Below are 12,245 nucleotides of genomic sequence, written 5' to 3' on the forward strand. Positions count from 1 at the left end.
TTTATGTCCCACGTTACCAGGAAGGTCCACACCCCGGGAGTCATCTCCCATGTAGACATGGGGAGGGTGGTGAGTTTGCTTGTTGTATTGACTGGACAAAGAGGCCATATCTGAGCAACAAAAGAGGTTCTCTTGGGGGTGACTCTTAGGCCTAATTTTAAGTAAGCTTGACCTATCCTTTCTAGTGTTAAGTTTCATATGAACAAACCCCAAGATTGGGGGCTCAGCCTATAGCTTTGATTGTCCACACTGCTTGCAAGTATATCAAGAATTCAACTTGGGGACATTGAATTTTCCCCTCTTCTCATCATTGCAAATACTTTTTTGTTCACTGTTCAAATCACTCTGGGACTTATCACGGCATTGCTCTGGCCAAACCAACAGAATCTCATGTCCTACTCAAGGTTCCATGTACTTAATGGTGTTCAATTAACCTGTCTACATAAGTTATATTAGGAAATGCACTAGTGAAAATACAAATTTTGTACCAAATAAACATTTTCTGCTTTAGTCTCACACATAAGGTAAAATTTTAAAATATTAATTACCATCTATTTTCAGCACCCTACAATATTGACATTCCTTTGTTCTTCCTCATGCAAAAAAACATTTTTTAAATTTGTACATTTTGTCACTATCATTATACACTCCAAGCATTCCTACATTGTACGATCTCAGTCTTTATTGTCTGTCTTTCTGATTTCATTTATGCTCCCAGCCCTCCTCCATCTATTAGTCTCACATTCAGCTTCATTCAGTGTTTTTACATAATTGTATTACAGTTAGGTACTATTGGGTGTTTTGGCTAATCTCACTCAGCATAAATGTCCTTAAGGTCCATCCTTATTGTTACGTACTTCATAACTTTATTCTGTCTTAAAGCTGCATAATATTCCATCATATGTATATATCACAGTTTGTTTAGTCACTCGTCTGTTAATAGACATTTTGGCTCTTTCCATCTCTGTAGATTTTGGGGGGTTTTTGACATAGAGTATCTTATCATGTGCAAACAGTGAGAGTTTTACTTCTTCCTTTCCAATTTTGATGCCTTGTATTTCTTTTTCTTGTCTAATTGCTCTGACTAGAACTTCCAGCACGATGTTATATAACAGTGGTGATAGTGGACATACTTGTCTTATTCCTGATCTTAGGGGGAAAGTTTTCAGTTTTTCCCTATTGAGGATGATGTTAGCTGTGGGTTTTTTCATATATTCCCTTTATCATTTTAAGGAAGTTCCCTTCTATTCCTATCCTTTGAAGTGTTTTCAACAAGAAAGGATGGTGAATTTAGTCAAATGCCTTTTCTGCATCAATCGAGATGATCACGTGGTTTTTCTGCTTTGATTTGTTGATATGGTTTATTACATTAATTGATTTTCTTATGTTGAACCATCCTCGCATACCTGGGATGAATCCTACTTGGTCATGATGTATAATTCTTTTGATGTGTTGTTGGATTTGATTTGCTAGAATTTTGTTGAGGAATTTTGCATCTATATTCATTAGAGAGATTGGTCTGTAGTTTTCTTTATTTGTAATACCTTTGTCTGGCTTTGGTATGAGGTTGATGTTGGCTTCGTCTAATGAATTAGGCCGCTTTCCCTCCTCTTCAATTTTTTTGGAAGAGTTAAAGCAGGATTGGTACTAATTCTTTCAGGAATGTGTGGTAGAATTCACCTGTGAAGCCATCTGGTCCTGATCTTTTCTTTTTGGGGTGCTTCTTTTTTTTTGTTTTGTTTTGTTTTGTTTCAAAATTAAAAATTTTTTTTAATAATTTTTTATTAATTAAAAAGAAATTATAAGAAAGAAACACAAACATCCGTAATATATGCTCATTCCATTCTACATATACAATCAGTAATTCACAATATCATCACATAGTTGCATATTCATCATCATGATCATTTCTGAGAACATTTGCATCAATTCAGAAAAAGAAATAAAAAGACAACAGAAAAATAAAACAAAAACAGAAAAAGAAAAAAAATTTTTACATACCATATTCCTTATCCCTCCCTTTCATTGATCACTAGTATTTCAAACTGAATTTATTTTAACATTTTTCCTCTATTATTTATTTATTTATTTCCTGAATCTACTCTGTGCTTTTATTTTTTATCCAATTTTTAAAATTTTTTTTAATTAATCAAAAAAAAGAAAAGAAATTAACACAACATTTAGAAATCATTCCATTCTACACATGCACTCAGTAATTCTTAGTATCATCACATAGATGTATGATCATCATTTCTTAGTACATTTGCATCGATTTAGGAAAAGAACTAGCAAAACAGCAGAAAAAGATATAGAATGTTAATATAGAGAAGAGAATTAAAATAATAATACTAATAAAAAATATATATATATATAAAAAGGAAAAAAAAACAAAAACAAAAGATACAAACAAACAAACAAACAAAAAACCATATTTCAGGTGCAGCTTCATTCAGTGTTCCAACCTAGTTACATTACACTTAGGTATTATTGTGCTGTCCATTTTTGAGTTTTTGTATCTAGTCCTGTTGCACAGTCTGTATCCCTTCAGCTCCAATTACCCATTATCTTACCCTGTTTCTAACTCCTGCTGGTCTCTGTTACCAATGATACATTCCAAGCTGATTCTCGAATGTCGGTTCTCATCAGTGGGACCATACAGTATTTGTCCTTTAGTTTTTGGCTAGACTCACTCAGCATAATGTTCTCTAGGTCCATCCATGTTATTACATGCTTCATAAGTTTATTCTGTCTTAAAGCTGCATAATATTCCATCGTAGGTATACGCCACAGTTTGTTTAGCCACTCGTCTGTTGATGGACACTTTGGCTGTTTCCATCTCTTTGCAATTGTAGATAATGCTGCTATAGACACTGGTGTGCAAATGTCCGTCTGTGTCTTTGCCCTTAATTCCTTTGAGTAGATACTTAGCAGTGGTATTGCTGGTTCGTAATCCATTCTGCCATTCTATGTCTTTTGATTGGGAAATTCAGTCCATTAACTTTTAGTGTTATTACTGTTTGGATAATATTTTCCTCTAACATTTTGGCTTTTGTATTATATATATCATATCTGATTTTCCTTCTTTCTACACTTTACTCCATACCGCTCTCTTCTGTCTTTTCGTATCTGACTCTAGTGCTCCCTTTAGTATTTCTTGCAGAGCTGGTCTCTTGGTCACAAATTCTCTCAGTGACTTTTTGTCTATAAATGTTTTAATTTCTCCCTCATTTTTGAAGAACAATTTTGCTGGATATAGAAGTCTTGGTTGGCAGTTTTTCTCTTTTAGTAATTTAAATATATCATCCCACTGTCTTCTAGCTTCCATGGTTTCTGCTGAGAAATCTACACACAGTCTTATTGGGTTTCCCTTGTATGTGACAGATTGTTTTTCTCTTGCTGCTTTCAAGATCCTCTCTTTCTCTTTGACCTCTGACATTCTAACTAGTAAGTGTCTTGGAGAACGCCTATTTGGGTCTATTCTCTTTGGGGTGCGCTGCACTTCTTGGATCTGTAAATTTAGGTCTTTCATAAGAGTTGGGAAATTTTCAGTGATAATTTCTTCCATTAGTTTTTCTCCTCCTTTTCCCTTCTCTTCTCCTTCTGGGACACCCACAACACGTATATTTGTGCGCTTCATATTGTCATTCAGTTCCCTGATTCCCTGCTCAAGTTTTTCCATTCTTTTCCCTATAGTTTCTGTTTCTTTTTGGAATTCAGATGTTCCATCCTCCAGTTCACTAATTGTAGCTTCTGTCTCTTTAGATCTACCATTGTAGGTATCCATTGTTTTTTCCATTTTTTCTTCTTTGTCCTTCACTCCCATAAGTTCTGTGATTTGTTTTTTCAGATTTTCTATTTCTTCTTTTTGTTCAGCCCATGTCTTCTTCATGTCCTCCCTCAATTTATTGATTTGGTTTTTGAAGAGTTTTTCCATTTCTGTTCGTATATTCAGCATTAGTTGTCTCAGCTCCTGTATCTCATTTGAACTATTGGTTTGTTCCTTTGACTGGGCCATATCTTTAATTTTCCGAGCGAGCGTCATCCATTATTTTCTGCTGGTGTCTGGGCATTTGATCAGATTTCCCTGGGTGTGCTACCCGGCTGGTTGAAAGGTTTTTCTGTGAAATCTCTGGGCTGTTTTTCTTTTCCTGCCCAGTAGGTGGCACTCGTGGTGCTCGTCTGTCTGTGGGGCCCACCAGTAAAAGATGCTGTGGCTCCTTTAACTTGCCAATCCGAATCTCGCAGTCGGCCCGGGAAACCGCGCGTGAAGGGGGTGGGTCGCCGGCCGCCGCGGCTTGGGGGACTGCCAGTCCAAATTGCCCAGCTGGCCCGAGACGCCAAGCGTGGCGGGAGGGCCCCACTATCCAACGTTCCCAGTCAGACCGGGGAGCCACGTGCGTGGAGGGGACCCCAGTCGCCAGCCACCCCGGCCAGGAAAACGCGCGCCCCTCGGGTATCTCACCGCAGCGGATTCTCCCTGCCCGTTCAGCCGTTCCAGAATGGGGAACGCTGTCTTTTTGGTCTCTGTCGTGGCTCTGGGAGCTGTTTCATATTGTTTCTGTTTCTTTAGTTGCTTTTCTGGAGGAGGAACTAAGACCCGTGCATCTTACTAAGCCGCCATCTTCTCCGGAAGTTTTTGGGGTGCTTCTTAATGACCGATTCAATTTGTTTACTTGTGATTGGTTTGTTGAGGTCATCCATTTCTTCTCAAGTCAAAGTTGGTTTTTCATGCCTTTGTAGAAACTTGTCCATTTCATCTACATTGTCATGTTTATTAGCATAAAATTGTTCATAGTATCCTGTCATTACTTCCTTTATTTCTGTGGGGTCAGTGGTTATGTCTCCTGTTCCATTTATGATCTTATTTATTTGCAACCTCTGTCTTCTTCTTTTTGTCAATCGTGCTAAGGGTCCGTCAGTCTTACTGATTTTCTCATAGAACCAGCTTCTCATTTTGTTGATTTTCTCAAGTGTTTTCATATTCTCAATTTCATTTGTTTCTGCTCTAATCTTCATTATTTCTTTCCTTTTGCTTGCTTTGGGGATAGTTTGCTGTTCTTTCTCTATTTCTTCCAAGTGGACAGTTAATTCCTTGATTTTTGCCCTTTCCTGTTTTTTGATGTAGGCATTTAGGGCAGTAAATTTCCCTCTTAGCACTGCCTTTGCTGCGTCTGTATGTTTTGATATGTTGTGTTTTGATTCTCATTTGCCTCAAGATATTTATTGATTTCTCTTGTAATTTCTTCCTTGACCCACTGGTTGTTTAAGAGTATGTTTCTGAGCCTCCCATATTGGTAAATTTTCTGGCACTCTGCCTATTATTGATTTCCAACTTCATTCCTTTATGATCTGTGAAAATGTTTTGTATGATTTCAATCTTTCTAAATTTATTGAGGCTTACTTTGTGACCCAGCATATGGTCTATCTTTGAGAATGATCCATGAACACTTGAGAAAAAGGTGTATCCTGCTGTTGTGGGGTGTAATGTTCTTTAAATGTCTGTTAAGTCTAGCTCATTTATTGTATTATTCAAGTTTTCTGTTTCTTTATTGATCCTCTGTCTACATGTTCTGTCCATTGATGAGAGTGGGGAATTGAAGTCTCCAACTATTATGGTAAATGTCTCTATTTCTCTTTTCAGTGTTTTCAGTGTTTGCCTCATGTATTTTGGAGCATTCAGGTTTGATGCATAAATATTTATGATTGTTACATCTTCTTGTTGAATTGTTCCTTTTATTACTACATAGTGTCCTTCTTTGTCTCTTTTAACTGTTTTACATTTGAAGTCTAATTTGTTGGGTATTAGTATAGCTATTCCCGCTCTTTTCTGATTGTTGTTTGCACGAAATATGTTTTCCCAACCTTGCACTTTGAACCTATGTTTATCCTTGGGTCTAAAATGTGTTTCCTAAGATGTGTTTCCTTCTAAGATGTGTTTCCTGTAGACAGCATATTAGATGGGTCCATTTTGTTATTTTAATCCATTAAAAAAGGTTTTAAAGGGGTTTATTGATATAAAGATCACATTCAATATAAAATACTCAATATGCCATTGTTTAAAACATTCAAAAATTTCACATGTATTGAGTTTCTAGTCTTTCAGGCTGATTTTCAGAGGTAAACCCTATAAACGTGTTTTCAAACACTGAATTTCTTAGAATAGGAAATTGGTATAATGACTTTGATTCCAAGATTAATGATTTTTTTTAGATTTTTGTTTTGTTTTGTTTTGTTTTGTTTTTGCATTAAAAGATTATGGAGAGTCAGAGAATAAAAAGTTCAAAGAAAGATGTAGAGCAATTATCCCCCCTAATGTATTCCTTTTGAATTTTTTTTACCACTCCTCCCCAACTCTGTTTAGTTTGTTATTTCTACTCTTCTCTTTTCTTTCTATATCTGTGCCTTTTTTCACAATAGTTCTCAGCTCTGCACAGTCTAATTGGATGTGCTTTCACCTCTGCCTGTAGCTACAGTAGTAAGAAATCTTGAAGAGCTTTCTGATTTTTTAAAATTAGAGAAAATAAAGAGGATGGATGTTTTCATTTTCTTTTATTCTTTTTTGAGTGGTGTATGAAAGGTATTCTAGTTTGCTAGCTGCTGGAATGCAATATACCAGAAACAGAGTGGCTTTTAAAAAGGAGAATTTAATAAGTTGCTAGTTTACAGTTCTTAGGCCAAGAAAATGTTCCAATTAAAACAAGTCTATAGAAATGTCCAATCAAAGGCATCCATCCAGGGAAAGATACCTTGATTCAAGAAGGCTGATGAAATTCAGGATCTCTCTCAATGAAGTGAAAAGGCACATGGCAAATACAGTCAGGGCTTCTCTCTCAGCTGGAAGGGCACATGGGAACATGGCATTATCTGCTAGCTTTCTCTCCTGGCTTCCTGTTTCATGAAGCTCCACGGGAAGCATTTTCCTTCGTGGTCTCCAAAGGTTGCTGTCTTGTGGACTCTCTGCTGTCTTGAATCTCTCTCATTCTCCAAAATGTTCCCTCTTTTATAGGATTCCAGAAACTAATCAAGACCCACCGAAATGGGTGGTAACACATTTCCCTCAATCCAGCTTAAACACTCTTGATTGGGTTACATCTCCAGGGAGGTGATCTAATTACAGATTCAAACATGCAGTATTGAATAGGGATTATTCTGCCTTTACAAAATGGGATTTAGATTAATACATGGCTTTTCTAGAGGACATACATCCTTTCAAACCAGCTCAGAGGGAATGACAACAATATATATATTTTAAATTGCTACGTTTGTATCTTTTTCTCAAGAACCCTGTAAATCCATGTTCCCCTTCACTAGCAGTGTAGGTGTTCAGAGATTACTATCTCAGCCTGTGTTCATAGTCATCAGTACATATTACAGAGTCCTTGGTTCTTACAGTGTTAATAAAGCTTGAATGAGAAACTACTACCTTCCACTAGAGAAAACAAAACAAAAAAAATTATGCAAGGCTATCTTCTTCACTGCTTAGTTTTTTGATGATCTTAGTGCCATGGCCTCTTCCTCATGATAACTGCTAACAGTGGTCTTTTTTTTTTTTTTTTTTTTAGGCACCAGACCACTCAAACTGACCTCTCTTCTTCGTTTTTTCAACCAATTTTGCTTCCTTGGGACTTGTTTAGATACCCATAGCAATTGTATATGGTTTCAGATGTGATGGAAAAGCCCTGTGAGAATTTATTGGTAATTAGGAGGTTAAGTTTTCCCAGCTTAGTCAAGGTTTTGTCCAGAAAGGCATTGCAACAAGGGGAATCACTTAATGTAAAACTGAGCATAGGTTACTTATCTCCACTGCCATAAATAACATTTATTCTCTAAATTTTGTGCATCTCAAATAGACTTGGTTTCCTCACTTTTTTGACAGATACATAGGTGTTTTGTATTCGAACTGTTCCATCAGATTTTTCAGCTGTTCACCAATCCACTCATACTTCTCTGTGTACCATAACTGTCTGTTCAGATGCCTTTGTTTTGATATATGCAACCATCTGATATAAGTCTCAGCTTCCAAAAGTCCTGGTTCCATTTGCAGAACATGTATATGATAACTCTTTAATTGGAATTTGACCTATACAGTCTAGATTGTATGTAGGTATGAAGGGAATTTTTTAAAAAAACATTGAAAATTAAGCTGTGAACAGCATTAGAATTTTATTTCTTAATTTTAAATTATGTTGATATGCCTTAAACTGTACCTATAGATCATTGTCATTTCGTGTTTTCTGAGACTGTTGTGTAATATACTTTTAGTGTTCATGCAGAATTGTCATTTATGTAAGCTGCATGCTTGACATTTGTCTTTTTAAGAAAACAAAAATAATTATATTGATGTGAAGCATATTACTTTTTCAAGTATCAACATAATCACTCAGCAACCAAATACTTGGTAATTTGGTATCTGTTAAGGTGGATATCTATGCATATAGCAACAGTACCAAGACATAAAGCAAGGGGAAATATATATTTACACCAAAATTAAAGGAACAAAACATTTTCTTACATATCCATACCGCAATTTTTTTTTAAAATAAGGAAATTATATTGAAATGGTACTACTGTCGATAAAATCTAGGAACTTCATTCAGATTTTTACAAACTGTTCCAGTGATATCTAAAAAGCAAATTATACTTTTCATTTAATTTTTCTCTTATTTTAGTATGAAGACCACAGAAGTGATACTGTTCTTTTTTGGTAATGTGTTCTTAATGGATCCTGTTAGGAGGTACATAAGTTGATAGGATGGATAGCTTTTAGCACTTGTTTAAGGTGGTTTTAGGTTTTTCCTCTGTGAAGTTCCTATTTCTCTTTTCAATTTTATAGGTATCATTATCTTAGATATAGATATATTATAGACATAAATATATATTTTTTAATATCTGCTGGTTTTTATTTTTAGGATTTTGTCTTTGTACCTGAGATTGTAAATTTCACTGCAGATTTGTTTGGGTTTTGTTCCCTTCGTTCTGCTTGATACAGGGTAGGCCCTTCTAATTTGAGGATTTCCTTCATTCTGGAAAAGTATCAGCTATATATTTTTAAAGCTCCTCCTTCATTCTTTCATTTTTCTCAGAATTCCCCTTTTTGTGAGAATGCCTATATTTAATTTTATTTGAATTTATCTGTTCTATCATCCTTGAATTTGGTGTGAGAGAGAGCTGTGTATGACTAGAAAAAAGTTTTTTTTTAATATGCCGCTATGTCTCTTTCATTTCTTTCTATTTGTGGTACTGTCTCTTCAAGTAAAATGAGTCAAAGTAGTGTTGTATTTCTAACAGTGTAAAATAACATTGTGCACAGTGCTGGAAGCTAAAATATGCTAAGTGGACTTTGAAACAACAAAATTAATGTATTTTTGAGAAAGAGTGCTTTTCCTCACAGAGAGATATCAGAGTTACTTGAATTCTAAATATTAAACAGTATCTTAATAAATACCATTTGATTAACTATCAAAACTGTGTCCTTAAAATATCATGTAAAAGGTTATGACAACTATCAACTTTGGTATAGTAGTAGTCACTAAATATTTTCAAATTCTTCATTTCAGGAATTTATTTTATCTAAACTTATCATTTCTAAACTCAAATTTCTAAGAAATAGCTCACCCCCAACCTCTCTCCCTCCAAAAAGAAAGTACTGAGGCATGTTGAAGCCCCAGAGTGGGGAAATAAGGGAAGCAGTATATTAGGTTCTTGAGCTAAATAACAAGTGATTAATGGAATTCACCACTAAATTTCTGTAATGGCAAAATCATAACATGCATGTCATTTTGACCTGAAATAGGTATAGAAAACTTATGGTTTGGGTCAGGTCCCTTAAACATTGCTGGGTGTTCTAGGTTGCTAGCTGCTGGAATGCAATATACCAGAAATGGAATGGCTTTTAAAAAGGGGGAATTTAATGAGTTGCTAGTTTACAGTTCTAAGGCTGAGAAAATGTCCCAATTAGAAATATCCAATCAAAGGCATCCAGGGAAAGATACCTTGGTTCAAGAAGGCTGATGGAGTTCAGGGTTTCTCTCTCAAGTGAGAAGGCACATGGTGAACACAGTCAGGGCTTCTTTCTCTCAGCTGGAAAGGCACATGGCGAATACGGCATCATCTGCTAGCTTACTCTCCTGGCTTCTGGTTTCATGAAGCTCCCCGGGAGGCATTTTCCTTCTTCATCTCCAATGGACTCTCCGCTTCGTGGTGCTGCAGCATTCTCTGCTCTCTCTGATTCTCCCATTCTCCTCTTTTATAGGACTTCAGAAACTAATCAAGACCCACTCAAATGGGTTGAGACATATCATCCCCTAATCCAATTTAACAACCACTCTTGACTAAATCACATCATCCAGGGAGATAATCTCATTACAGTTTCAAACATACAGTATTGAATAGGGATTATTCTACCTTTATGAAATGGGATATATATTAAAACATGGCTTTTCTTAGGGGGCATACTTCCTTTCAAACCAGCACACTGGGGTATTTCACATATTGCACCAGTCTGTATATTTTATCCGACTCAGCACAAGAAAAATGTCATGTAAATGACTGTCACTTGAACAGAAAACCCTCTGCCATTTTTCTAAGCCACAGGGGCTTCTCCCCAGCCCTGCCTCCAGAAGCTTCCCCAGCTCTTCTCTAGTAACATAGCTGTAGCCCTTGAGTTTCTTGGGATCTGGATTCACTGCCAGGTTTTTCCTCACAAGCAAAACTAGCCATTCTCCCCAGATTCCTTTCAATTAACTTGTGATAGATTCAGGTTATAAGGATTGTATCCTTTGTGGAAATCCGCAACAAAATCAATCCAGTGTTAATCACGGAGAAAAGTTTTTTTGGTGGGAAATAGTTCATTCTTCTTTTATTAAAAGAATGCATACAATCACAGTGTATGACACCCTCAAAAATAATACATAGGACAAATAAAAAAATTAAAATATAAGTCAATAGAAAACAATAATATTAATTATATGCATGCCACAAAAGGTATGGAATAATTCAAAAGTAAACCTCAGTAAATTCTGGTAACTGATAACTATATCATTTAGTTACATTGCCCCACCACAAACTGCAATAATATAGGAGATTAACAACAAAGGTAAAACTAAGTTTTATTCTATTATAAATTGAAAAACACTCATCCTTGGTCAAAGTTTTAAAATAGAAGTGTTAAACTATTAGGAGTGAACAACCATAAGGATGGCACATAACAAAACATGTGGGATGTGGCCCAAGTGGAATGGCAAAGAAAATATGTAGCTTTACAAGGATTTTCTTGAGCCTTTGCATGCCTGGTCATTTTTATTGGTTTGTAGACATGGTGAATTTAACATAGAGAGTGGTGCATAATTTTGTATCCCTAGAAATATTCTTGAGTTTTGTTCAGGGATGCAGTTAAATTATTTGGAAAGTTTGATCCTCTCAGGTCTTGTTTTTAAGATTTCTTAGATATGACTAGAACATTACTAGTAACTAGTAACTAAGGCCAGTTTTTCTCCATTACTAAGGCAACATGTTTCTGAGTATTGTTCCCATTGCCCCATGAGTCAGGAAGTTTCTAGTCTGACTTGTGACAATAGGCATCATTCACGGTTCTGTGAGATTACAGGGCTCTGTTTCCTCTAATTCCTTCAGGTTTTTTACCCCAGCTTCCAGTAGCTTCCTCATACGCATGTGTTGATTGGTACTCTGTCGGATCCTCAGGGATGTTGCATGAAAGGCAGCATGATGTTTGTGGCCACTTAATTTATAGGCTCAGATTCATGGACAGCACAGACTTCAGTGATATAAAAACAAAATTTATTAGGAAAGTAATTAAAAGATTATTAGAAATGAGACCTAGTTACATCACCAGATGGGGCAGCTTCAACACCTGAAGAGGAGTGCTGGGGAATCTCGGAGACAGCATTCAGGGTCTGACTGGCAGAAATCCACAGCACAGCATTTTCTCTCTCTCTTCTTCATGACATTCTCTAGTTTAACTGCTTGCATGCAATTTATATGGTATCTTTACACAACAGTGGCCAAATTCCAATTAGCTTATGTGATTGAGCCCAGGTGGTCCTCTGGGAACTGGCTAAGAACTGAGGAGAGTTTCCTGGGACCTAGATTACATCTCTTTCTAGGAGGATAACCAGCCCTCCGAGTTAGAGTGTACATTTCAACCATTTATTACCAAGATCATGTAATGGCCACCTTAGTTAAGCATAACAAACTCTACAACAATTTATTATCAAGGTCATGTAATG

This window comes from Tamandua tetradactyla, chromosome 1, assembly GCF_023851605.1.
Source record: "Tamandua tetradactyla isolate mTamTet1 chromosome 1, mTamTet1.pri, whole genome shotgun sequence".
Classification (NCBI taxonomy): Eukaryota; Metazoa; Chordata; class Mammalia; order Pilosa; family Myrmecophagidae; genus Tamandua; species Tamandua tetradactyla.